Below are 26,528 nucleotides of genomic sequence, written 5' to 3' on the forward strand. Positions count from 1 at the left end.
TGTCTTCCCCTCCCCCCTCCTTTCCAAAAGGTTCTCAATCCTGGCTATGTATCAGAACCATGGAACGTTTAAAAAATTATAGGCTCTTTAAGAATGTGGCCCAGACATCAACTAGGTATTTTTAAAAACTCCACAGGTAAATTTGTACGAAGGTGAAAATCACTGATACATAGACTTAAAAAAAAGTCTTTTGTAAAATGATTAATTTTTCACCACCTAAGCTGAATATCCAATATTATACAGTCAAAAACTAAAAAAATTAAACTGCTCAGAGAAACTATTCTCTAGATATACAAGCATTCTCTTTTCTTGATCACCTGTACAACATTAAGTCTTTGTAATTAACATTTACTTTCTAACACAGGTAAATACAGTAGTTGAAAAAGGGTAACAAAAATTAACTTTTGATATCCTCCTAAAATTAATTTGAGAAACATCACAACCATTCTGATTAAAAATTCAACATAATACATGCCTACTATGTATATGACAATTATTTAAATATGAATATTCTTATGCTAATGTAAAAATGTAAAGTCCTTTAAAATTCAACACACAGAGTTATTTATGGATCTCATAAGTAGCTTGAGTAAACCCAGCCGTGGCAATTTCACCTTAGCCCTGGACTATATATACAGATTCAGAGAGGGGAGTCACTTAAGATGGAAAAGAAAGACAGTAGTTGTCAGTCCGGGCTACACATTAAAATAACCTGGGGAGCTTTTAAAATGTCCATGCTCAAGCCATACTCTAAGCCAATCCAATCAGAATCTCTGGGGTGGGACCCATGCATCAGTATATTTTAAAACTACCAGGTGCTTGCAATGTGTAGTCAATGTTGAGAACCTGTGAATTAGAAGAGAATCTCTCCACGAAGAAAACTAAAGATCACAATTGTTCAAAGACAGATACAAAGAGAGAAGGGGGAAAAAAAATACCAGGAAGCAGGTATTATCTCATAGGTAAGTCATTTTCTCTTATTAATTTATGAATGACTTTTATATATTAAGAACATGAGCCTTTTTCATGTGGCAAATATTTTCCTCTGTTTCTTGACTTTTCCATTGTAAGAAGATTCTTTGACATACAGATATTTTTAACTTTTACGTAGTCAAATCTATCAATGTATCAGTCTTTTTCCTGTCTGGTTTCTCTTATTTTTATCTCAAAGGCTAACAAACAACAACCAGAGGACTCCCTGACATGATTTGCAAAGTAACTAATGAATAAAAAAAATCAATACTACCTAGAATTATAAATGCCATTAACTCTTTAAAACCAAGCATGGAATAGCCATGTGTAAGGTAGTAAACTGTCAAGTTAACTTTAAAAAGCAAACGCTCTTCTCATCTACCCTGAGATCAGAAGAAATGTATTGGTGCCTGGCTACCACTACCAACTCTTTTGATCAGGGCCTCAATAGACTAACACTGATAAACTGGGAGAAAAACATGGAACAGAACTCAAATTCTTAAAAAGTTCAGACTTACTGGACAAGTTGAAACTAAAGGACTCCCTGAGACTATCACCCTAAGATACTCTTTAAACCCTGAATTGAAACTATCACCTGAGGTCACCTCTTAGCGAAATAACAGATTGGCACACAAAATAAAGGATGTTACCCATTGAGTACGGTACCCCATTAAAAAAGCACCTATATAAGACCAAAAGGTCGACAATTACTCTAAAGCAAAGATGAGAAGATAAGGGGGCAGGAAAACTGGAGTACTGAAAAATGGAACAGCTAGAACACAAAGAGAATGTTGACATATTTTGAAAAATAAAACTAATGTCACTGAACAATTTGTATAGAAATTGTCAAATGGGAACCTGACTTACTGCATAAACTTTCACTGAAAACACCATATTATTTTTAAAAATTTCTTGGTTTTACTGTTTTAAAAAAAGTAAAATAATGGTTTTACTTTGTCAGTTTTTATTTTTAAAATAAATGTCTAAGATGTTTATCACATAGGTAGGTGCCTTTCATTAACTGTTTTGAAATATAACTGTGCTGAGCTGAGAAAGGGACCATTCAAGTCCTATGTTTGGAATGAAAGAGAAAAGATTACCCCACATGATCACATTTTTTTCACTTTACCAAGTAATTATCATAGCAAAAACTAGGAGGGAAAAAGCATTTGCACAAAATCTTTTGCAGTAATAAATCCCCTTGTAAGGCAGCCCCGGTGGTACAGTTAAGCACTCAGCTACTAATGCAAAGAAAGGCCTGGGGATCTGCTTCCAAAAGGTCACAGCCATGAAAACCCTATGGAGAGGGAGGAATCAAGATGGTGAACTAGTTAGCTGTACCATGCTGACCCTCTACAGCAAAGACCTCAGAAACTAAGTGAAATAGACTCAGATGAGAGTCCTGAAACTCTGGGCATCAAATGGAAGGATAAAGAATTAGTTGGAACACCAACTAGAAAAAGAAACTGAATGAAAACAGTGAAGGAGGTCAAACATGGAGCAGAGGTGCCCAGCCAGCCAGTCTGGCCCAGTGCAGCCATCTTGAGAGAAACCAAGCAGCAATCCTGGGAGAGAAGCACAGGAGGGCAACTTCACAGAATGTCCCCCAGGAGACAGAGAAGCTGTGCAGATATGCCTGGAGTAAACCAAGGGGAGTAGAACATAAACTGGGTCTAAGGAAGAAAAGGACAAGAAGGGGGGCAAGAGCTCCACAGTTCCTGGAGTCTGCAGAACAGGGAGGGCACTGAGACCCAGAGGCAGGACCACTCATCAGTGGCAGTTCTTGACCATTAGGGTGGGTGGTACAGACAAAGTGATAGATCCAGGGCATCAGCAAGAGATCCCCCACCAGACTGGATTCCAGGCAGCACAACCCCCTTGCACTTGGCTGGGACCAGGTCCTAACTGCTCGCTGCAGCCAGTGAAAGGTGCCCTGGCACCCTCAACCAGTGACCAGAGGAGCATACTCCCCAACCCTCCGACTCCCTACCCACCTTCAGCTGCCCCACACAATCAACAGAGAACCACACACTCACACTACCACCCGCTGCCCTAGTCACCTGGAGATAGGTGGTGAACATTCCAGTGCTGCCAGACCAGAGACCAGCATAGCACGCAATCCACGTCAACCCAGATATATCAAAACAAAATAAAAAATCAGAAGGAAGGAAACAAATACACCATTAATAAATAATTATAACAATACCTTAATGCCTCAAAGACAACAGACAATATCAAATCATAAAAAGAAATAGCGTAAGATGGCTCAAGCAAGTAACCAAAATAAAGGACCAGAAAACATTCCTGGGGAAGAAATGGTAATCAAGCTACTTGATAAGGAATTCAAAGGACATATATATGATCCTCAAAGAGATCATGGAAAACACAGACAAAACTAAGGAGGACACAGACAAAACTCTACTAGAATTCAGGAGAACAACATGAGAACAAAATGACAAAACCGACACTTTAAAACCATACAAAAAACAGCCACTAGAAATTGGAAGAGCAATACTAAAATTTCTGAAACAGGTAACTCAATGGAAGGACAAAGGAGTAGAACTGAATCAATGAAAGACAGAATCAGTAAAACAGAGGACTAATTCCTTGATACTAATTTGTTAGAGGAGCAATCAGAACAAAGAATGAAGAAAGTATAAGAGTTATGGGAGATAAAATCAAGAAAAATAACGTACGCATGATTGAAACTCCAGAACAAGAAGAAGCAAAAAAAAAAAAAACAGAAAATTTTTGAAAATTTGCTGGCAGAAAACTTGCCTAATATCATGAAAGAAAGAAGATATCCATTCAAGCTCAACAAGCCCCATATAGGATATACCCCAAAAGAAAATCACCAAAACCAAAGTCAAAGAAAGAATCCTAAGAGTAGCTTGAGAAAAACAAAACATTATCTTCAAAAAGGAATCAGTAAGATGAAGCTCTGATTTCTTGGCAGAAACCATGCAGGCAACAAGGCTATGGAATGACATGTATAAAATCCTGAAAGAAAAAAATGCCAACCAAGAATTACATATCCAGCAAAATTGTCTCTTAAATATGATGGTGAAACCAGGACACTTCCAGATAAACAGAAATTAAGGATATTTGTAAAAACCAGACCAACCTTACAAAGGATACTAATGGGAGTCCTTCAGACAGAGAACCAACATCGGACAACAAACTGACATTAATGACAACATCATCCAGATAAAGAATTTTCAAAAACAAAATAAAGTTACAAAACATAAAACAGGGAATCAGAGACATTAATCTATAAAGGACAACAACGTAGAAATAAAAAGGGGGATATACGGTACAGTTACAGAACTTCCATATGAAGAGGAAGTCAAAGGGATTTCAACATACAACAGACTGCTTTAAACTTAAGAAGATAAAAGTAAATTTCAGAGTAATAACAAAGAAAATTAATAAACATACTCACCAAAATAAAAAAGAAAATCACAAAGACTCAGTAAACACAAAATCAACAGCAAGAGAAGAAATGAAAACCCATAAGCAGTAAGATTCAGCCAAGTATATGCAACAAAGAAACCATCAATATCACAAAAAAAAGCAAACAAAATGACAGCAGTAAATTCATACCTACTGATAATTACATGAATGTAAATGGATTAAAGGCACCAGCCAAGAGACAAAGAGAAACAGAATGTATTTAAAAAAAAAAAAAATGACCAATCAGCATGCTGCCTACAAGAGACACATCTTTTTAGACCCAAAGATTTTTTTAGAAAGCTGAAAATCAAAGGATAGAAAAATATATATCAAGCAAATGGTAACCAAAAAAGAGGAGTGGCAATATTAATCTCTGACAAAAACAGACTATAAGGCAAAAACCAGCTTAAGAGATAAGGGCATTATATAATGATTAAAGAGTCAATCCACCAAAAGGACATAACCGTAATAAATATTTATACACCCAATGACAGACCTCCAAAATACATAAAACAAACTCTGACAGAATGGAAAAGAGAAATGAACAGCTCCACAATATGGTAGGAGACTTTAACACACCACTTTCAGTGAAAGAACAGCCAGAAAGAAACTCAACAAAGATACAGACTATCTAAACAACACAGTCAACCAACCTGATCTCACAGACACATACGGAACACTCCACCCAACAAAAGCACAATACATATTCTTTTCCAGTGCACAAGGATGATTCTCCAAAATAGACTATATGCTAGAACACAAAGTAAGCCTCAATTCCAGAATATAGAAATAATACAAAGCATAGTCTCTGATCACAATGCTATAAAATTAGATATCAATTAACAGGAAAAAATCAAAAGCACATGGAAACTGAATAACACACTTCTTAAAAGCCACTGGGTAACAGAAGAAACAAAAAATGAAGTCAAAAAATTCCTAGAATCAAACAAGAATGAAAACACAACATACCAAAACCTTTGGGACACAGCAAAAGGAGTGCACAGAGGTCAATTCATACCAATAAACACACACATCAAAAAAGAAGAGTCAGAATCAATACCCTAACTCTACAACTCCACAAAATAGAAAAAGATCAGCAAAAGAGGCCCACAGTCAGCAGAAGAAAGGAAATAAAGATTAGAGCAGAAACAAATGAAACAGAAAAACAATGGAGAGAATCAACAAGACTAGAAGTTGGTTCTTTGAAACAATGACTAAAAATGACAAACCACTGGCCAAATTGACAAAGGCAAAACAGATAAGGTGCAAATAACACAAATAGGAAATGAGATGGGTGATACAACAGAACCAAATGAAATAAAAAGGATCACAACAGAATACTATGAAGAACTGTATGTCAACAAACTTGAGAATCTAGAAGTGGACAAATTTCTAGAAACACACCACCTACCTAAACTAACACAAACTGAGGTAGAAAATTTGGACAGACACATAACAAAAGAAGAAATTAAAGAATTCATAAAAAAAACTCCCAGCAAAAAAAAGCCCTGGCCCAGATAGCGTCACTGGAGAAATCTACATCACATATTTACAGAAGAGTTGACATCAATTCTACTCAAATTATTCCAGAACATAAAAAAAACATGGAATACTCTCAAATTCATTTATGAAGCCAGCATAGCCTTGATACCAAAACCAGGCAAAGACACCACTAAAAAAAAAATTATAGACCAATATCCCTCATAAACATAAAAAAATAAATAATTTATTTTTTTTATAAACATAGACACAAAAATTCTCAACAAAATCCTAGCCAATAGAAACTAACAGCATATCAAAAAAAAGTAATACACCATAACCAAGTGGGATTCATACCAGGTATGCAAGGATGGTTCAACATTATAAAATCAATCAGCATAATCCACCACATAAATAAAACAAAGGAAAAGAACCACATGATCACATCAATGCAGAAAAGGCATTTGATAAAATCTAACACCCATTCCTGATAAAAACTCTCAAAAAAATAGGAATAGAAGAGAAATTCCTCAATATAATTAGGGCATATATACAAAGCCAACAGGCAACATTATTCTCAATAGAGAGTGACTAAAAAATTGCCCTTGGAAACTGGAACCAGACAAGGATGCCCCTTATCACCACTCTTACTCAATACTGTATTGGACATTCTAGCTAGATTAATAAGGCAAGAAAAGGAAATAAAAGGCATCCAAATTGGTAAGAAAGAAGTAAAACTACTCCTATTTGCAAATGACATGATCCTATTTGTAGAAAATTCCAGAGATTCTACAAGAAAACTACTGGAATAATAGGAGGATTCAGCAAAGTGGCAAGTACAAGATCAACATACAAAAATCAGTCAGATTCCTCTACACTAACAATGAGAATTTCAAAAAGGAAATCAAGAAGACAATACCATTTACGATAGCCCTCAAAAAGTTAAAATACTTAGGAATAAATCTAACCAGAGTCATCAAAGATTTATACAGAGAAAACTACAAAACACTACAGCAAGAAACCAAAAGAGACCTACATAAATGAAAAAATATACCATGTCCATGGATAGGAAGACTTATCATTATGAAAATGTCAATACTACCCAAGGTGATCTATACATATAACACAATCCCAATTCAAATTCCAACACCATTCTTTAACAAGAAGAAAAAACTAATCACAAACTTTATATGGAACGGAAAGAGGCAACGGATACAGCAAAGCATTACTGAAAAAGAGGAACAAATTAGGAGGCCTCACACTTCCCTATCTCAGAACGTACTATACAGTCATGGTAGTCAAAACAGCCTGGTACTCCCACTCTTCAGACAAAGATTAGGCTGGACTATAAAACATAAAACAATACTTGTGAAGAGTGTGATTCTTAGTTCAAGCACATACATGAAACCAAATGGGCAGTTACTGTGCAGAGGCAGGATGAGAAGGCAGAAAGGGACAGGAACTGATTGAATGGACACAAGAAACCTGGGGTAGAAAGTAGGAGTGTGCTGTCACATTACAGGGAGTCCAACTAATGTCACATAATAATATGTGTATAAAATTTTGTGTGAGAAATTAACTCGAGCTGTAAACTTTCACATAAAGCACAATTTAAAAAAAATTAGGGGAAAAAAACAGCCTGGTACTGGTACAATGACAGACACACAAACCAATGGAACAGAACTGAGAACCCATAAGTAAATCCATCCATTTATGGACAGCTGATCTTTGACAAAGGGTCAAAATCCATTTAATGGGGAAGAGACAGTCTCTTTAGCAAACGGTGCTGGCAAAACTGGATATCCATTTTCAGGAAAATGAAACAGGATCCTTACCTCACACCATACACAAAAACTAACTCAAGATGGATCAAAGGCCTAAATGTAAAATCTAAAACTATAAAGATCATGGACGAAAAACTAGTGACAAACGTAAGGGTCCTAATTTATGGCATAAATAGACTATCAAGCATAAATAAAAATGTACAAACAGAAGAGGATAAACTAGACAAGTGGGACCTCCTAAGAATAAATATGTATGCACATCAAAAGACTTCACCAAAAGAGTAAAAAGAGAACCCACGGACTATAAAAAATTTTTGGCAATGACATATCCAACGAGGGACTAATCTCTAAAATTTATAGAAATCTTCAACACTTCAACAACAAAAGGACAAACAATTCAATTAAAAAATAAGCATAGGACATGAGCAGAGACTTTGCCAAAGAAGACATTCAGGAGGCCAACAAATACATAAAAAGACGCTTGCGATCATTAGCCATTAGAGACATGCAAATCAAAACTACAATGAGATACCATCTCACACCAGTAATAATAGCATTGATCAAAAAACAGACAACAACAAATGCTGGTGAGGTTGGGGGGAGACTGGAACTCTCATACGCTGGTGGTGGGAATGTAAAATGGCACAACCACTGCGGAAAAAAGTATGGCACTTCCTTAAAAAGCTAGAAATGGAAATACCATATGATCCAGCAATGCCACTCCTAGGTATATATCCTAGAGAAAAAAGAGCTGTGACATGAATAGACATATGCACACTCATGTAGACTGCAGCATTATCCACAATAGCAAAAAAATGGAAACAACCTAAGTACCCATCAACAGGTGAATGGATAAATAAATTGTGGTACATACACACAATGGAATACTATGCAATATTAAAGAATAACGATGAATCCGTGAAACTTCTCACAACATGGACAAAACTGGAGGATGTTATGCTGAGTGAAATAAGTCAATCACAAAAGGAAAAATATTGCAGGAGATCACTATTATAAAAAGTCAGGAAATGGTTTACACACAGAAAGAAGCATACTATGATGGTTACCAGGGATACGAGGGGAAGGGAAGGAAAATAGATAGTAAACAGGTATTAACTTTGGCGAAGGGAAAGTCAATACACAATACGGGGAAGTCAGCACTACATGACCAAGGCAAAGGAAGACACTGAGACATAGGCAAGAGTAATAGACAACAACGGTAAACACTATTACTATTATATATACAACCCTGAAAAAACAGTAATAACCGACAATAATTTGAGTAGATACATAGCCACAAATACAAGCTGAACAGGTGTGGGATGGTGCATGATAGTTCACCCATGAGCATATGTAGGTTTGGCAGTGGACATTTCTACATACATATTCTTATATACTGCAAATACATTCATGTACATAATAAAACACACAGGGGGCACAGTCATGAAAACTTCTCAGCTATAACCAAACACCTCGTGGGACTGAAGTGCTACTTGGGGGCTTAGGACCATAGTCTCAAGTGACATGTAGGTCAATTGGCATAACATAGTCCACAAATACAATGTTCTACATCCTACCTTAGTGAGTAGCAATTGGGGTCTTAAAAGCTTGCAAGCGGCCATTTAAGATACAACTATTAGTCTCTTCCCATCCAGACCAAAGAAGAATGAAGAAAATCAAAGACTCAAGGAAACAATTAGTCCAAAGGACTAAGGGACCACACGAACCACAACCTCCACTAGCCTGATACCAGAAGAATTAGATGGTGCCTGGCTACCACTACCTACTGCTCGGATGGGATCACAATAGAAGGTCCTGGACAGAGTGAGAAAAAAATGTAGAAAAAAACTTAAATTCATAAAAAAAAAAAAAGACCAGATTTACTGGTCTGATAGACTGGTGGAACCCCTGAGACTATGGCCCTTAAAAAAAAAAAACTTGGAACTGAACTCGCTCCGGGAGGTCACCTCTCAGCCAACAATAGACAGGCCTATAAAGCGAACAATAACATCCACTAGGAAGGTGCACTTCAGAACAATCAACCGCAGGTGACCAAAAAGGCAGCATTTGCCTAGAAGCAAAGTTCAGAAGGCAAAAAAGGGCAGGAAAGCTGGGCAAATGGAAACAAGGAACCCACAGAGGAAGTCAGTAGAGTGTTGTCACATTGAGGGGATTGTAACCAAAGTCACAAAACAAGCTATGTATACATTGTTGAACAGGAAACTAATTTGCTCTGTAAACTTTTGCCTAAATGACAATAAAATGTTCCCAAAAAATAAACCCTGAAGAGCAGTTCTACTCTGCACACATGGGGTTGCCATGAGTTGTTTTTAATGAGATGAACAGGCACAAATCTTTCCCAAAATAGTCGCAAATTCAAATGTGACCAGTTTCAGACATGGATTTTGACTCTTATTGTGGAAAACATGGTCATCATTAATAAGGCATTGTTACCATATAAATCTGTCCAGGGTTCTCTCATTATAGATATTTTATATAGATATTTATGACAGAATTTGACTACTTTGCTTTTTGGGGGGAGGGGTCAAATTCAAAACAAGGTTTATGGTTAGCATTATAGGTTGAGATTAGTTTGGGAAGGAGGTTCATGAAGGTAATTACTCAGGGGTATTAAGTTTTAGTAACTGGAAACAAAATTACTCATCTGAAAGATTTTTGTGTGCTTTCACACTACTGTCCACGAGAGGGAGCACCACATCTAGTTAAGGCTTCATGAGGAACTTCCGGATAAACTGAGAAATCATCTAAAAGTTGACCTGCAGAAGTTTAGGTGTTACATATAGAGAGTTAAATGTAAAATCAAATCGTAAAAACCTCAAGAGAGTTTTAAAGGACGTATTTATCAAATAGCTGGGCTGCTATGAACATTAAAAAAAAAACACACACATTAGCTTTAACAAAAGTACTTACAGGAACCAGTATTTTCAGTTTAGTGTACAAAAATAGTACACGGATATCTTGTTAAATGTATATTCTAATTCAGAAAGTGTGGTATGGCATAAAATTCTGCATTTCTCACAAGCTCTCAGTTGGTAACTGAGGCTGCTGATTCACAGACCACACTAGGAGTAGCAAGGACTGAATTATAATGCAAATTGAATTCCCAATTTCACATGTTTAACTCTTGCATAAAGTTAAGGAATGGATGGGGAAGGGGTGGGACCCTAAATTTGGAATGCAAATATTTGGAGATACTCCCAGGAAGATAGGTATCTTCAGTCCCCTAATTCTTAGCTGCCCTTTCCAGTAGAAGCACTGAGAAGGCTGGTCTCCCTTTGCCCAAAGAACATGTGACGGCCTCCCCTACAGTGACTGCCTTGCAGAGGACTGCCGATCCTCCTCTGTAACTACTCCCACAACTTCTCACTGTTTCTAGAACTATGACCACACTTAAGTCCCAGCAGACCCCCCAAGGATAAAGTTTAAAAGTGTGACCCATAAGGAGCTGCATGACACACCAAAAGAATTACAAGATTTTGCCAGTTTACATCAACAGAAAGGTCCCTGGGTGATGCAAATGGTTTGCACTTGGTTGCTAACGTAAAGGTTGGAGGTTCAAACCGAACCAGCAGTACTGCAGAAGAAAAGCATGGCAATCTCCTTCTGTTAAGATTACAGCCAAGAAAATCCTATGGAGCAGTTATACTCTGTAACACGTGGCGTCGGCATGAGTTGGAATTGACTCAATGGCAACTAACAGCAACAACAAACCAACAGAAACTTGGGGAACACATATGGGAATGAATCCTAATAGTGCTGGATTAGGGTGAAAGGAAGATAATGCTAGATCAAACTGAATTCGTTGATATGAGTACACTAAGCTGAGACTGTGGATTTGATGGGTTGGCTGGGAATGGCTGTAACAGTTTGCTTGATGGGTTGACTGAATTTTGACTTCTATCCTCCTAAACTGTGAGAAAATACATCTGTTTGTTAAAGCCCCTATACTCACCTGTGGTATTTCTGTCACAGCAGCACTGGGTAAGGAAGACTGAAAAAAAAAAAAAACGTTGCTGTCAAGTCGATTCCGATTCATAGCAACCTATAGGACAGAGTAGAACTGCCCCATTGGGTTCCCAAGGAGCAGCTGGTGGATTCACACTGCTGACCTTTTGGTTAGGAGCCGAGCTCTTAACCGCTGTGCCCACCAGGGATCTGATAACTAAGACAGTCCCCTTTAATCTGGAGGATTCCTCAGTCTTTGTCATTCATGACCTTGACACGTTTGCAGAGAAAACCTGTTGCTGTCCAGTGGATTCTAACTCACAGTGACCCTATAGGACAGGGCAGAACTGCCTCATAGGATTTCCAAGGAGCAGCTAGTAGATTCAAACTGCTGACCTTTCGGTTAGCAGCCAAACACCCACTGTGCCATCAAGGCTCCTTTTACCGAGTACTGCCCAGTTATTCTGTATGGTCCCTTCACTTGGTTTTGCTTCATGTTTCCTCATGATTAAATTCAGATTGTGCAATTTTACAAGAATACCACAGAAGTGAGGTGTCTTTCTCAGTGCATATTAGGAGGCACCTGGTGTGAGTTTGTCCTACTATTGGTGATGTTAACTCTGATCACCGGGTTAAAGTAATCTCTGCCAAGTTTTTCCACTGTAAAGTTACTATGTATTTTTTTCCCTTGTACATAATAAGTATCTAGTAAAAGGACTCTTTGAAACCCTGTAAATATCTACTTCTGATCACATTTTTGCCCATTCATTTTAGCATTCATTGATGATTTTTACCTGAAGTCACGTATTAGCTGCTTTTTGAGATTGCATCCAACTCATATTTGCTATTGCATGAGTCCATTAACATTTTAAATTAAGAATTTTACCTTTATTGGGTGAAACCACTAGAAATTGTGGACAGTTAAGACTGGGGTGTGGGTGATAATTTGCATGAACACCCACAACAAGGACCAGAATTTCACAGCTTTGAAACACAGATTTATTTTAACTATGCCCTTTACCTAAGCATGGGAACCTGAAGTATAAGATTTATGTACAGCTTGGTCCTACAGCCTAAGTAAATCTATGGTGGGATAATAATAGGTCTTTTTTTATTGTTGTTTTTTTTAGTTTTTACAGTTGTTGTCAAGTCAACTCCAATTCGTGGAGTCCTTATATGAGTCAGAGTAGAACTGGGCTCCACAGGGTGTTTTTTTTTTTTTTTTTGGAAGGGAGTGAAAATATACACAACAAAACAAACACCCGTTCAACCATTTTTACATGTACAGTTCACTGACAATGGTTACATTCTTCATGTTGTGTCACCATTCTCTGCCCCTATTGTTTCACCACCATGAACTTAACACTCTGCCCCTTAAAGTTCTCATCTGTGCTTTAAAGTTACTGTTGTCATTTCAATCTCATATACGTAAAGCTTCAATAGGGCGCAATGCTCAAGACAGACATTATTTATGCAGTGATAATTGTTGCTTAAAGATGACTTCATGGGTAAGTTTCAGCTCAAGGTTCGAAAGTTGTTTCCAAGCAGTAGACTCAGGGTCCCTCCAGGCTCAATGTGCCCCGTAAGTCTGGTTTCCCTAAAAATTAAAAGTTCTATTCCTCAATATTCCTCCTTTTGATCAAGATCCATCTATTGGGTCCTTGATCAAAACACTTAGTAGTGGTAGATGGCCACCATCCATTTCTTCTGGTCTCATGGCAAGGGAGAGAGTAGTTCATGGAGGCAATTAGACCTGCAAGCCATTTCCTTCTCCAATTCCTGAATCTCCTTCTTCCTCTGTTGCTCCAGGCAATTATAGGTCAATTGTTGTATCTTACATAGTCCCTCAAAAGCTTTTAAGACCCCACCCACTATCCACTAAACTAGGAGGGAGAGAAGCAGCTTAAAATAATATTACGCCAACTAACCGACAGGCCTATGAGACCACTACCCCAAACCCCTGAACCAAAAAAACTAATCCTATGAGATACTTATTTGTAGCTAACTTTTTTTTTTTTTTAGTATCAACGGCTACAGCCTTTTTGTGTGTGTGTGCTGATATTTTTGTTGTAAAATTAAATATAGCATTTTATTTGTCATTTTACCCCTTTTTTAAGTTTTTCTATTGTGATATCACTCACAATAGTCAAGCTGTGTACCTATTACACTTAATCGATGCCAGTTTTCCCATCAGTATAGATAAAGATTCAGTACTTCTCACAGAATGATTCTCCACCTCCCCCCCATAACCACTAGTAACCATTGGGGGGTTTTGGTTTTGTTTCTAATAATATTTTACTGTGTTCTTGGTGAAAGTTTACACAGAAAATTAGGTTCCCATTTGACAATTTCTATACAAATTGTTCTGCAACATTAGTTACACTTTTCACAATGTGTCAACATTCTCTTTAGTTGACTTCTGTTTGTTCTGTTTCCCGTATTCTAGTTTCCTTGCCCCCTTATCTTCTCATCTTTGCTTTAGAGTACTTATTCACCTTTTAGTCTCATACAGATGGTCTTTTAATAGAGCACCATACTCACAGATAATATCCTTTATTTTGTGTATCAATCTGTCATTTCCCTAAAAGGTCACCCCAGGGGAAATAACTGTTTTTATATATTTAGCTAGTCTTGCCGTTTCATGTAAGTGATACCTAGGGTTTTCAACAGCTAATTTTTCAGAAGTAGATCCCTACACCTTTCTTACAAGGCGCCTCTGGGCAGAGTCAAACCTCCAACCTTTCAGTTAACAGCCGAGTGCTGTTAACTGTTGGCACCACCCAGGGACTCTGTTAATAGATGTAGGGAGAAAAATCATATGACTACTTCCATACATGATTAAAATGCCTTGAAAAGAACTCAACACCTATTCTTAATAAAAACTCTTGAGAAAATAGAAGTGAATACTTCCTTAGTATGACAAAATATATTTGTCTCAATCCTAAACCCAGCATCTTACACAATAAGGAAACCCTAGAGGCTAAGAACAAGAGAAGAATCCCCACTATTTTCACTACTCTTTGCATTTAGAGGCATACAAGTTGAAAAAGAAAAAATAACTTTACACATTTGAAGACGACATGAGAGTATTCCTAGAAAATCCTAGAGAATCAATGGCAAAAACAGACTACAAAATGCTTTAACGGAGTAGGATATAAAATTAACAGGAAAAAATAAACACCATTCTTATATACAAATAACTCATTAGAAGATAAGATGAATAAGAACACTCCATTTACAGTGGCAAAAGGAAGCAAAAAGGCAAAATACTTGGGAATAAACTTAAGGAATGTTTTTGAAGATGACTGTAAAATATTCCTTGAAGACAGAGATTTGAACAGAAAGGCATCCCTTGTGCTGGTTCAAAGAGCCCATCATTATCAAGATGTCAGTTCTACCCAGGCTGATTTATCAATGTAATCCAATCACAAAATTCCTATGAGTTTCTTTCTTAGACAAGAAAAAAAGTAGGTAGGAGATAGACAAGTTGACCCTAAAGCTTATTTGGAAAAACACACACACAAGAACGGATAGAAAAACACTCCAAAGGAAGAATTATGAGCTCTATCATATACTGAAACATACTACAAATTATCTATAACTAAAGCAGTATGAAACCAGTGCATGAATAGACAGACTGACCAATGGAATAGAGTGCAACATCCAGAAATAGATCCAACTACTGTGATGACCAAGGCGCCCTGGTAGCACAGTGTATAAAGCACTCGAGTGATAACCAAGAGGTCGGTGGTATGAAACCACTAGCGGCTCCATGGGAGAAAGATGTGGCAATCTGCTTCGTAAAGACTTACAGCCTTGGAAACCCTGTGGGGTCGGTATGAGTTGGAACTGATTCAACGGCAGTGGGTTTGGTTTTCGGTTTTTTAGTGTGATGACCCAGAAGCCCTGGTGGCAGTGGTTAAAGCACTCAGCTGCTAACCAAAAGGTTGGTAGTTCAAACCCACCAGTTGCTCTGCGGGAGAAAGATGTGGCAGTCTGCTTCGGTAAAGACTTCCAGCCTTGGAAACCCTGTGGGGCAGTTCTACACTGTCCTATATGTTCGCTGTGAGTCAGAATCTACTTGATGGCACACAACAACAGTGCATGATCAAGTCACTAGGGGATGCAAATGGTTTGCGCTCAATTGCTAACCTTCAGCTTGGTGGTTTGAACCCACCCAGCAGTGCTGTTAAAGATAGACCTAGCAAGCTGCTTCCATTAAGATTACAGCCCATGCAAGATACATAAAACAAACTCTGTCAGCATTGAAAAGTGAGATAGACAGCTCCACGATAATAGTAGGAGACTTCAACACACCACTTTTGGTGAAGGAATGGACATCCAGAAAGAAGCTCAATAAAGATGCGGAAGATCTAAATGCCACAATCAACCAACTTGACCTCATAGACATATACAGAACACTCCACCCAACAGCAACCAATGTTCCAGCACATGGAACATTCTCTAGAATAGACCACATATTAGGTCATAAAGCAAGCCTTAGCAGAATCCGAAACACTGAAATATTACAAAGCATCTTCTCTGACCATAAGGCCATAAAAGTCGAAATCAATAACAGAATAAGCAGGGAAAAGAAATCAAACACTTGGAAACTGAACAATACCCTGCTCAAAAAAGACGGGATTATAGAAGACATTAAGGATGGAATAAAGAAATTCAGAGAATCCAATGAGAATGAAAACACTTCCTATCAGAACCTTTGGGACACAGCAAAAGCGGTGCTCAGAGGCCAATTTATATCAATAAATGCACACATCCAAAAAGAAGAAAGGGCCAAAATCAAAGAATTGTCCCTACAACTTGAACAAACAGAAAGAAAGCAACAAATGAAACCCACAGGCACCAGAAGAAAACAAATAATAAAAATTAGAGCTGAACTAAATGAAATAGAAAACAGAAAAACAATTGAAAGAATTAAAAAGATCAAAAGCTGTTTTTTTGAAAAACTCAACAAAATTGATAAACCACTGGCCAAACTGACAAAAGAAAAACAGGAGAGGGAGCAAATAACCCGAATAAGAAATGAGATGGGCAATATTACAACAGACCCAACTGAAATTAAGAATCATATCAGATTACTACGAAAAACTGTACTCTAACAAATTTGAAAACCTAGAAGAAATGGATGAATTCCTAGAAACACACTACCTACCTAAACTAACACAAACAGAGGTAGAACAACTAAATAGAACCACCCGTAACAAAAGAAGAGATTGAAAAGGTAATCAAAAAACTCCCAAAAAAGAAAAGCCCTGGTGCGGGCGGCTTCACTGCAGAGTTCTACCAAACTTTCAGAGAAGAGTTAACACCACTACTACGAAAGGTATTTCAGAGCACAGAAAAGGATGGAATACTACCAAACTCATTCTATGAAGCCACCATATCCCTGATACCAAAACCAGGTAAAGACACCACAAGAAAAGAAAATTATAGACCTATATCCCTCATGAATATAGATGCAAAAATCCTCAACAAAATTCTAGCCAATAGAATTCAACAACATATCAAAAAAAAAAAAATTCACCATGACCAAGAGGGATTCATACCAGGTATGCAGGGATGGTTCAACATTAGAAAAACAATGTAATCCACCACATAAATAAAAGAATCACACAATTTTATCAATTGATGCAGAAAAGGCATTTGACACAGTTCAACACTCATTCATGATAAAAACTCCCAGCAAAATAGGAATAGAGGGAAAATTTCTCAACTTAATAAAGGGCATTTATACAAAGCCAACAGCCAAGATCACCCGAAATGGACAGACCCTGAAAACATTCCCACTGAAATTGGGAACCAGACAAGGATGCCCTTTATCACCACTCTTAATCAACACTGTGCTGCAAGTCCTAGCCAGAGCAATTAGGCTAGATAAAGAAATAAAGGGCATCCAGACTGGCAAGGAAGAAGTAAAAGTATCTCTATTTGCAGATGACATGATCTTATACACAGAAAACCCTAAGGAATCCTCCAGAAAACTACTGAAACTAATAGAAGAGTTCAGCAGAGTAACGGGATACAAGATAAACATACAAAAATCAGTTGGATTCCTCTACACCAACAAAAAGAACACCGAAGAGGAAATCACCAAATCAATGCCATTTACAATAGCCCCCAAGAACATAAAATACTTAGGAATAAATCTTACCAGAGATGTAAAAGACTTATACAAAGAAAACTACAGTACACTTCTGCAAGAAACTAAAAGAGACTTACATAAGTGGAAAAACATACCTTACTCGTGGATAGGAAGACAACATTATAAAAATGTCTATTCTACCAAAAGCGATCTTATACATTTAATTCAATTCCGATGCAAATCCCAAGGATATTCTTTAATGAGATGGAGAAACAAATCACCAACTTCATATGGAAGGGAAAGAGGCCCCGGATAAATAAGGCATTACTGAAAAAGAACAAAGTGGGAGGCCTTACTTTACCTGATTTTAGAACCTATTATACCGCCACAGTAGTCAAAACAGCCTGGTACTGGTACAATAACAGATACATGAACCAATGGAACAGAATTGAGAATCCAGACAAAAATCCATCCACATATGAGCAGTTAATATTTGAAAAAGGCCCCAAAACAGTTAAATGGGGAAAAGACAGTCTTTTTAGCAAATGGTGCTGGCGTAACTGGATATCCATCTGCAAAAAAAATGAAACAAGGCCCGTACCTCACTCCATGCCCAAAAACTAACTCAAAATGGATCAAAGACCTAAATATAAAATCTAAAATGATAAAGATCATGGAAGAAAAAATAGGGACAAGGTTAGGAGCCCTAATACATGGCATAAACAGTATATAAAACATTATAAAGAATGTAGAAGAAAAACTAGATAACTGGGAGCTCCTAAAAATCAAACACCTATGCTCATCCAAAGACTTCACCAAAAGAGTAAAAAGACTACCTACAGACTGGGAAAAAGTTTTTAGCTATGACATTTCTGACCAGCGCCTGATCTCTAAAATCTACATGATACTGTAAAAACTCAACTACAAAAAGACAAATAACCCAATTAAAAAATGGGCAAAAGATATGAATAGACACTTCACTAAAGAAGACATTCAGGTAGCTAACATATACATGAGGAAGTGTTCACGATCACTAGTCATTAAAAAAGCCATTAGAGAAATGCAAATCAAAACTACAATGAGATTTCATCGAACTCCAGCAAGGCTGGCATTAATCCAAAAAACACAAAATAATAAATGTTGGAGAGGCTGTGGAGAGACTGGAACACTTATACACTGCTGGTGGGAATGTAAAATGGTACATCCACTTTGGAAATCGATTTGGCGCTTCCTTAAAAAGCTAGAAATAGAACTATCATACGATCCAGCAATCCCACTCCTTGGAATATGTCCTAGAGAAATAAGAGCCTTTACACGAACAGATACATGCACACCCATGTTTATTGCAGCACTGTTTACAATAGCAAAAACATGGAAGCAACCAAGGTGCCCATCAACGGATGATGAATGGATAAATAAATTATGGTATATTCACACAATGGAATACTACGCATCAATAAAGAACACTGAGGAATCTGTGAAACATTTCATAACATGGAGGAATCTGGAAGGCATTATGCTGAGTGAAATTAGTCAGTTGCGAAAGGAAAAATATTGTATAAGACCACTATTATAAGAACTTGAGAAATAGTTTAAACTGAGAAGAAAACATTCTTTTGTGGTTATGAGACGGGGGAGAGAGGGGGGAGGGAGGGTGGATGGGAGAAGGGTATTCACTAATTAGTAGATAAGAACTACTTTAGGTGAAGGGAAAGACAGCACACAATACAGGGGAGGTCAGCACAATTGGACTAAACCAAAAGCAAAGAAGTTTCCTGAATAAACTGAATGCTTTGAAGGCCAGTGTAGCAGGGGCAGGGGTCTGGGGACCATGGCTTCAGGGGACATCTAAGTCAGTTGGTATAATAAAATCTATTAAGAAAACATTCTGCATTCCACTTTGAAGAGTGGCGTCTGGGGTCTTAAACACTAGGAAGCAGCCATCTAAGATGCATCAATTGGTCTCAACCCACCTGGATCAAAGGAGAATGAAGAACACCAAGGACACAAGGTAATTATAAGCCCAAGAGACAGAAAGGGCCACATAAACCAGTGACTACATCATCCTAAGACCAGAAGAACTAGATGGCGCCCGGCTACAACTGATGACGGCCCTGACAGGGAACACAACAGAGAACCCCTGAGGGAGCAGGAGAGCAGTGGGATGCAGACCCCAAATTCTCATAAGACCAGACTTAATGGTCTGACTGAGACAAGAAGGACCCCAGTGGTCATGGCCCCCAGACCTTCTGTTACCCCAGGACAGCTTCTGGGGTACCATTCCTGAAGCCAGCTCTTCACACATGGGTTGGACTGGACAATGGGTTGGAGACGGATGCTGGTGAGGAGTGAGCTTCTTGGGTCAGGTGGACACTTGAGACTATGTTGGCATCTCCTGCCTGGAGGGGAGATGAGAGGGTGGAGGGGCTTAGAAGCTGGCAAAATGGACACGAAAAGAGAGAGTGGAGGGAGAGAGGAGGCTGTCTCATTAGGGGGAGAGTAACTGGGAGTGTGTAGCAAGGTGTATACGGGTTTTTGTGTGAGAGACTGACTTGATTTGTGAAGTTTCGCTTAAAGCACAATAAAAATTATTAAAAAAAAAAAAAAAGATTACAGCCCAAAAAAACCTATGGAGCAGTTCTGCACTGCAACACATGGGGTCACCGTGAGTCAGAATCAACTTGACAGCAACTAACAACAAAAGTGTACAATCTAGCACACGACCACTGCAGTAACTCACTGAAACAAATATAATCTTTTTAACAAATGATGACAATTGGGTAGCCATTTTGAAAAAGATAAAATTAGATCCATTCCTTACAGCAGACACAAGAATAAGCTCTAAATGGACGAGACAGATAAATAAGAAGATTTAAAGTGTATAAGTCCTAGAAGAAAATGTGGGTGACCTCCTCTATCTTAAGTAGTCAAGAGACAAATGATAACCTGGGAGGAAATATCTGCAACATTTATCACAGATAAAGGGCTAATATTGCTATTATATAAAAACATTTAAATTTTGAGGAAAAAAAAAAGACCAAAAATCATATAGAAAAATGGGCAAAAGACATGTACAGACAATTCACAAAAAGATATACAAACGGCCTTTAAACAAGTGAAAAGATATTGAACTTCACTCATAATGCAATTTAAATGCAAATTAAAACTACACTGAGATCCCATTTCTTACCCATCAGATTGACAAAAATTCAAAAGCCTAACAACGCACTCAGTCTGCAAAGCTGAGGGAGACAGGCACTCTTCTGCATTATTAGTTCGAGTGTAAGATGGTACAACACCCACATATGTATTTACACTTTGACCCAGCAATCCTAATTCTAAGAATTTACTCTGAAGATACGCCTGCAACAATATGAAAATACATACATGCATGGTTATTCATTACAGCATTATTTGTAATATCAAAATACTAAAATCTACCTAAATGTCCAAGCATAGGTTTCACAGATTAAATTATATCCCCCCAAAAATGTGTGTATCAATTGGGCTGGGCCATGATTCCCGGTATTGTGTGATTTTCCTATATGTTGTAAATCCTGCCTCTATGATATTAATGAGGAAGGATGGGTGGCAGCTGTGTGAGGCAGGACTCCATCTACAGGATTAGACTGTGTCTTGAGGCAGTCTCTTGAGATATAAAAGATAGAAGCAAGTGGAGAGACAGGGGGACCTCATACCACCAAGAAAGCAGCACCAGAAGCAGAGCACACCCTTTGGACAAGGAGTCCCTGCACCTGGGAAGCTCCTCGACCAGGGGAAGATTGAGGACAAAGACCTTCCTCCAGAGCTGACAGAGAAAGCCATCCCCTGAAGCCAACACCCTGAATTTGGACTTGTAACCTAGTAGACTGTGGTTTGCTGGGTTTTAGGCTGTGAGAAAACAAATTTCTTTTTGTTAAGGCCATCCACTTGTGGTATTTCTGTTATGGCAGCACTAGATGACTAAGACAATAGGAAATCAGAAATCATGGTACATACAGAAAATGCAGTACCATACCAAAAGGCCAAACCCATTGCCATTGAGTCGATTCCAACTCACAGCAACCCTATAGGTCAGAGTAGAACTGCACCAGCGTTGCCAAGGAGTGGCTGGTGGATTCGAAGTGCTGACATTTTGGTTAGCAGCGAAGCTCTTAACCACTGTGCCACCAGGGCTCCATTTTATAAAACAATAAGGTTGCTATGGAGTGATATGGAGGGATTTCTAGTAGATACTGTTAAGCGAAAGGGCCCTGGCAGCACAATGGTTAAGCGCTCGGCTGCCAATGGAAGGGTGGTTAGAAACCACCAGCCACTCCATGGAAGAAAAGGCCTGGCAGTCTGCTCTCATGAAGATTAGAGCCCAGGAAACCCTATGGGCAGTTCTACTCTGTCCTGTAGGGTTGCTATGAGTTAGAATCAACTCAATGGCACACAACAATAAAGTGAAGAATGCGAAGTGCAGGAGTAAATACAGTATGCCATCTTTTGTATAAGAGTGAAAAATATTTACTTACCTTCACAAAAAAAAAGACATTAAAGATAAACCAGAAAACAATGAACTTGGTTACCTGTAAGGGGTGGGGAGTGGGGAACAGGGAATTCAGTTGTGCACAGGGTCACCATGAGTCAGGGGCCAACTCACAATTGTAATGCCAGCTAACAACAACACTTCGATAAGTGTATCTTTTTGTATAGTTCTGAATTTTGGAAGCATGTCAACGTTCTACATATTCAAAAATTTAAATTAAAAAGGATGGGAGAGTAGAGAATCTTAAACTGAAATCAAAGTGCAACAAATGAACTCAACTGTATTTCAAATAAATACCATAAACATACAGAAGAGAAAAAAAGGAAGACTACAAGTAATGTATGAGCACAGTATTTGACTATATACCTTCAGTCTCAGGTGGATTGGAGGGCAGAGGGAAATTGCAAACAAATGCTGTACTGTTTTTAGTAGGCTTATCTTTTTGTAGTGATGTGGGCAAGGCAGTTCTGAAAAAAATTTAGATCACATATAGAGATAGATAGCTGCCGTCGGGTCAACTCTGACTCATGTTAGATGTACAGCAGAATGAAACATTGCCTAGTCCTGTGTCATCTTCAAGATCACTGACATGTTCGAGTCTATCATTGTGGTTACTGTGCCAATCCATCTTGCCCAGGATCCCCCTTGCCCTCATTTCACCAAACATGATGTCTTCCTCCAGCAATTAATCCGTCTTGATAACATGTCCAAAGCAAGCAAACGACAATGTTCTGTTGTGATCCCTAAGGTTTTCATTGGCCAATTTTCAAAAATAGATCGCCAGGCCTTTCTTACTAGTCTGTCTTAGTGTGGAAGCTTCACTGAAACGTGTTCACCAGGGATGACCCTGCTGATATTTGAAATACTGGCGGCATAGCTTCCGGCATCACAGCAACACACAAGCCACCACAAAACTACATACTGATCAAAATTAACAGTATGACAAACTGACAGACAGGTGGTAGAGATCACATATACAGTTGAGATAATAAGAAAATGGATTGATGTTGTTTAGGGTGTCACCGAGGAAGAAGGAACATACAAGTATGGAATGGCTGACTACAAGAAAGAACCCTGAGGAGACAAACTGAAATTGGAGGTATTGGTGTGAAATCATGATTTCTAAAATATGTAGACATAGATGTAGATACATTTTATGTACGTATATTTCTATATTGTGTACACATCTTCATAGTTCCAAGCTTGGGCTGCTGAAAGGATCAAGAAACAAAGACATCCTGGTAGCACATCTAGTGCTCAGAGCTTCATCTCTAATATCATTCCTCACTACAAGCAGCCAAGAAACCTTGGAGAAATACTGATTCCAGGGTTGAGGCAGGCAACCAGGATGAGCCTAAAACATTTGCTATGCCAGAAAGGAAGGATGTTTTAAAAAAAAGAAAATGATGGCATATTACAAGACAGGGGAGCTGGCTTGAAGAGTCTCTGCCTGGCAAAATCTGAGACAATTTAAGCACCAAAATAATTAGGTAACACATTTAATTGTAAAGCATTTAAAAAGCTAGGAATTCATGAGTCCACACTGAAAATTAAAAAAATAAATAAGTAAATAGAGGAGAAGGGAGGGCTCCTGCTCACAGCAGAATGCTGAGCCCAGTGACCACTGGCAAGTAGAAGGAGCGCTGTAGTTGGAAAATCAGTGTTCTGCAACCATCATAGTAGGATACCATCAGGAAAGAATCACCCATAGGTGTTAAATCTAGGGGAAATTTCTGATGAGGAGCACTGTATTTGCATGGTCTTAAAAAAAAAAAAAATTTTTTTTTTTTTTTTAAAGAGTCTCCCACTGATTATTAATTTCAAGGAGGGAAACAGAACACAGTGGAGAAATCAGGCAACAGCTTGGCCAGTTGATCAAAATTTACAGCATCAACAAAAGGCAGTTAGACACCCTGAACCTCCAGACGTGAGACCCTGAGAAGGGGACATCACCTATGTAGCATTCCAGCTGAGAAGGTATGACCTGACTCTAAGCATGAAGATACTTTAGATAAACCCAAAATGAGCAGTATCCTTATTAAAAAAAAAAAAAAAAAAAAAATTGTGGAAAGATTCCAGATTAAAGCAGGCCAAAAAGATAGGCAAGTAAATGCCATATCTAACCTCAGACTAGATCCTGTACTGGAGGGGGAAAGAAAGTATAAATAACATTACTGGGTCAATTGACAAAATCGGAATACAGACGGTAAAGCACTGTTATTAGTGTTTTAATTTACTGACATCGATAACCACACTGTGGTTATGTAAGAGAATTTCTCTAGTCTTTGGGTACATACACTAAAATATTTAGGGGTAAAGGGCCAGATGTCTGTGACTTACCCTCAAATGGTTCAGGGAAAAAAAATGAGCTGTGTGTGCACATGTGTAGACAGAGATGGGGGCCCAAAGGAGAAGAATCTGTATATGTGATAAAGCCAATGAGGTAAATGTTAACAATCAAATTTGAGTAAAGGGCATAGAGTTTTCTTTACACTATTGTATTTTTGCAGCTTTACTGTTAGTATGAAATTATCTCCAAACAAAAAGTTTTAAATGTTTTAAAAACTGTGGTAGTAAGAAGTTAGACTATCTTTCCTTGGAGGTAGACAGAGGAGCATGTAAAGTATTCCCAACACCAAGATGACTGTAAATCTAAAAGTAAATGCTCAAAATCATCTTTCAAATAACTCCAGATGCTAATTTCATACAATTTTCTGCACACTTACTACTAAAACTAAACACAGTCCTTTATACATAAAAGAGTAGAAAGCCCTAACCACATCTACGGTGCTGCTTCGTATTAAAGATGCTGACCTCAGGATAACTGAAACATCTGATTACATATGAAGAGTCTCTGATTCCTTTTCATCATATTCAGTGCGGTGTCAGGGACACTATAATATCCATTTGATCAGTGCTCATCAAGCACTCACAGTGGGCTACATGTCATTCATTTAACCCTCGTAAGTCATGACCACTCATGTGTGATCAGTGAACCAGCGGCATTTGCCTCACCTGAGAGACTGTTGGAAATGCAAAACCTGAGACTCCCAACCCAAATCTTACTGAATCAGAATCTACTTCAAACCTTAACAAGATCCTTGGGTGATTCATATGCACATTAAAGTTAGGGAAGCACTGCCCTAAGTGACCAAACTCAATAGAGGTTTATTTCTTGCTCCCACTAAATCTGATCCTCCAGAGCAGCTCTCTCCATCTATGACTCATGCTTCTTATGTTTCTACATCTCAACTCATGGCCTCCGCAGTCATCAAGGCCAGGGGAGAGAGAGCAGGGAAGATGGCACAGAATATCTGATAGCAGGCTCAGAAACAGCTCGTTAACTTCCAACCCACCCTCCACTGGCCAAAACGCAGTCACAGTGCCCCAGGCCAATTGCAAAGAAGCTAGGAAATTAGATGTCTTGTGTGCCCAGGGTGAGAAAATGAATCAAGGTCATTAAAGGATACTGGAGTCTCTCAAGAATACCAAGGAAAAGTTGAATAACCAGGCTGAGCAAAGGCAGAGCCAGGAGAGTTAAGACCATCATCAGCCCAAAAAACTCATTGCCATCAACTCAATTCTGACTCACAGCAACCTTATAGGACAGAGTAGAACTGCCCCATACAGTTTCCAAGGAGTGCCTGGTGGATTCCAACTGCCGACCTTTTGGTTAGAAGCCATAGCACTAAACCACTATGCCACCAGGGTTTCCACAGGAGTTCTAATTCCCTCAGTTCAAATTCTGAAACCAAAGTCCAGCCAGGGAACTGGCTCATCTTGCATCAAGTGGTTTACTCCCAGTCAAATCAGTTGGCAATTCCAAAAAAAGTGGATGTGAACTAACAAAATATTTAAAAGACATCTTGGTACTAACCAACATGCAAACTTACAAACAATCCCAAATTATACAGAGTCTAAGAAAGACTTTCTCAAAGTTTATTTAAATATCTAATTACAAAAAATGACACACGCTTATTTAGGGGAAAAATATAGAAAGTATATAAAGTACAAAATGATATCTTTCCCCCTCTAAATCCCACTCTTCAAAAGTAATCCATTAGAATTCTGGAGTGTTCTTCCGGATCTTTTCTACACAAACAGATACACATCCACATACAAAAAGATTTTAAATAGGTCATACATTAATCTACAACCAAACTTACTCACCCAGCAATGTGTCATGGGCATCCGTCCACATCTGTACAAACGGATCCACCTCAATCTTAACAGCTAGTCA

At 38.3% G+C, this 26,528-nt stretch overlaps 1 protein-coding gene across 7 annotated transcripts in view; it reads right to left on the reverse strand.

Annotated features, from left to right (window-relative positions):
- Window positions 1–26,528, reverse strand: part of SMYD3 (SET and MYND domain containing 3) — a 783,945-nt gene that overhangs the window by 745,793 nt on the left and 11,624 nt on the right. For 2 of the 7 annotated variants that reach the window (XM_064276777.1, XM_064276774.1), the window contains exon 2: window positions 11,662–11,700. The exons of the other annotated variants lie outside the window; for them this stretch is intronic. The gene's annotated coding sequence lies outside the window, so the exon portion shown is untranslated. The remainder of the gene's footprint in view (window positions 1–11,661; window positions 11,701–26,528) is intronic. 7 annotated transcript variants of the gene reach the window in all.

Source organism: Loxodonta africana, chromosome 25 (assembly GCF_030014295.1).
Source record: "Loxodonta africana isolate mLoxAfr1 chromosome 25, mLoxAfr1.hap2, whole genome shotgun sequence".
Taxonomy (NCBI): domain Eukaryota; kingdom Metazoa; phylum Chordata; class Mammalia; order Proboscidea; family Elephantidae; genus Loxodonta; species Loxodonta africana.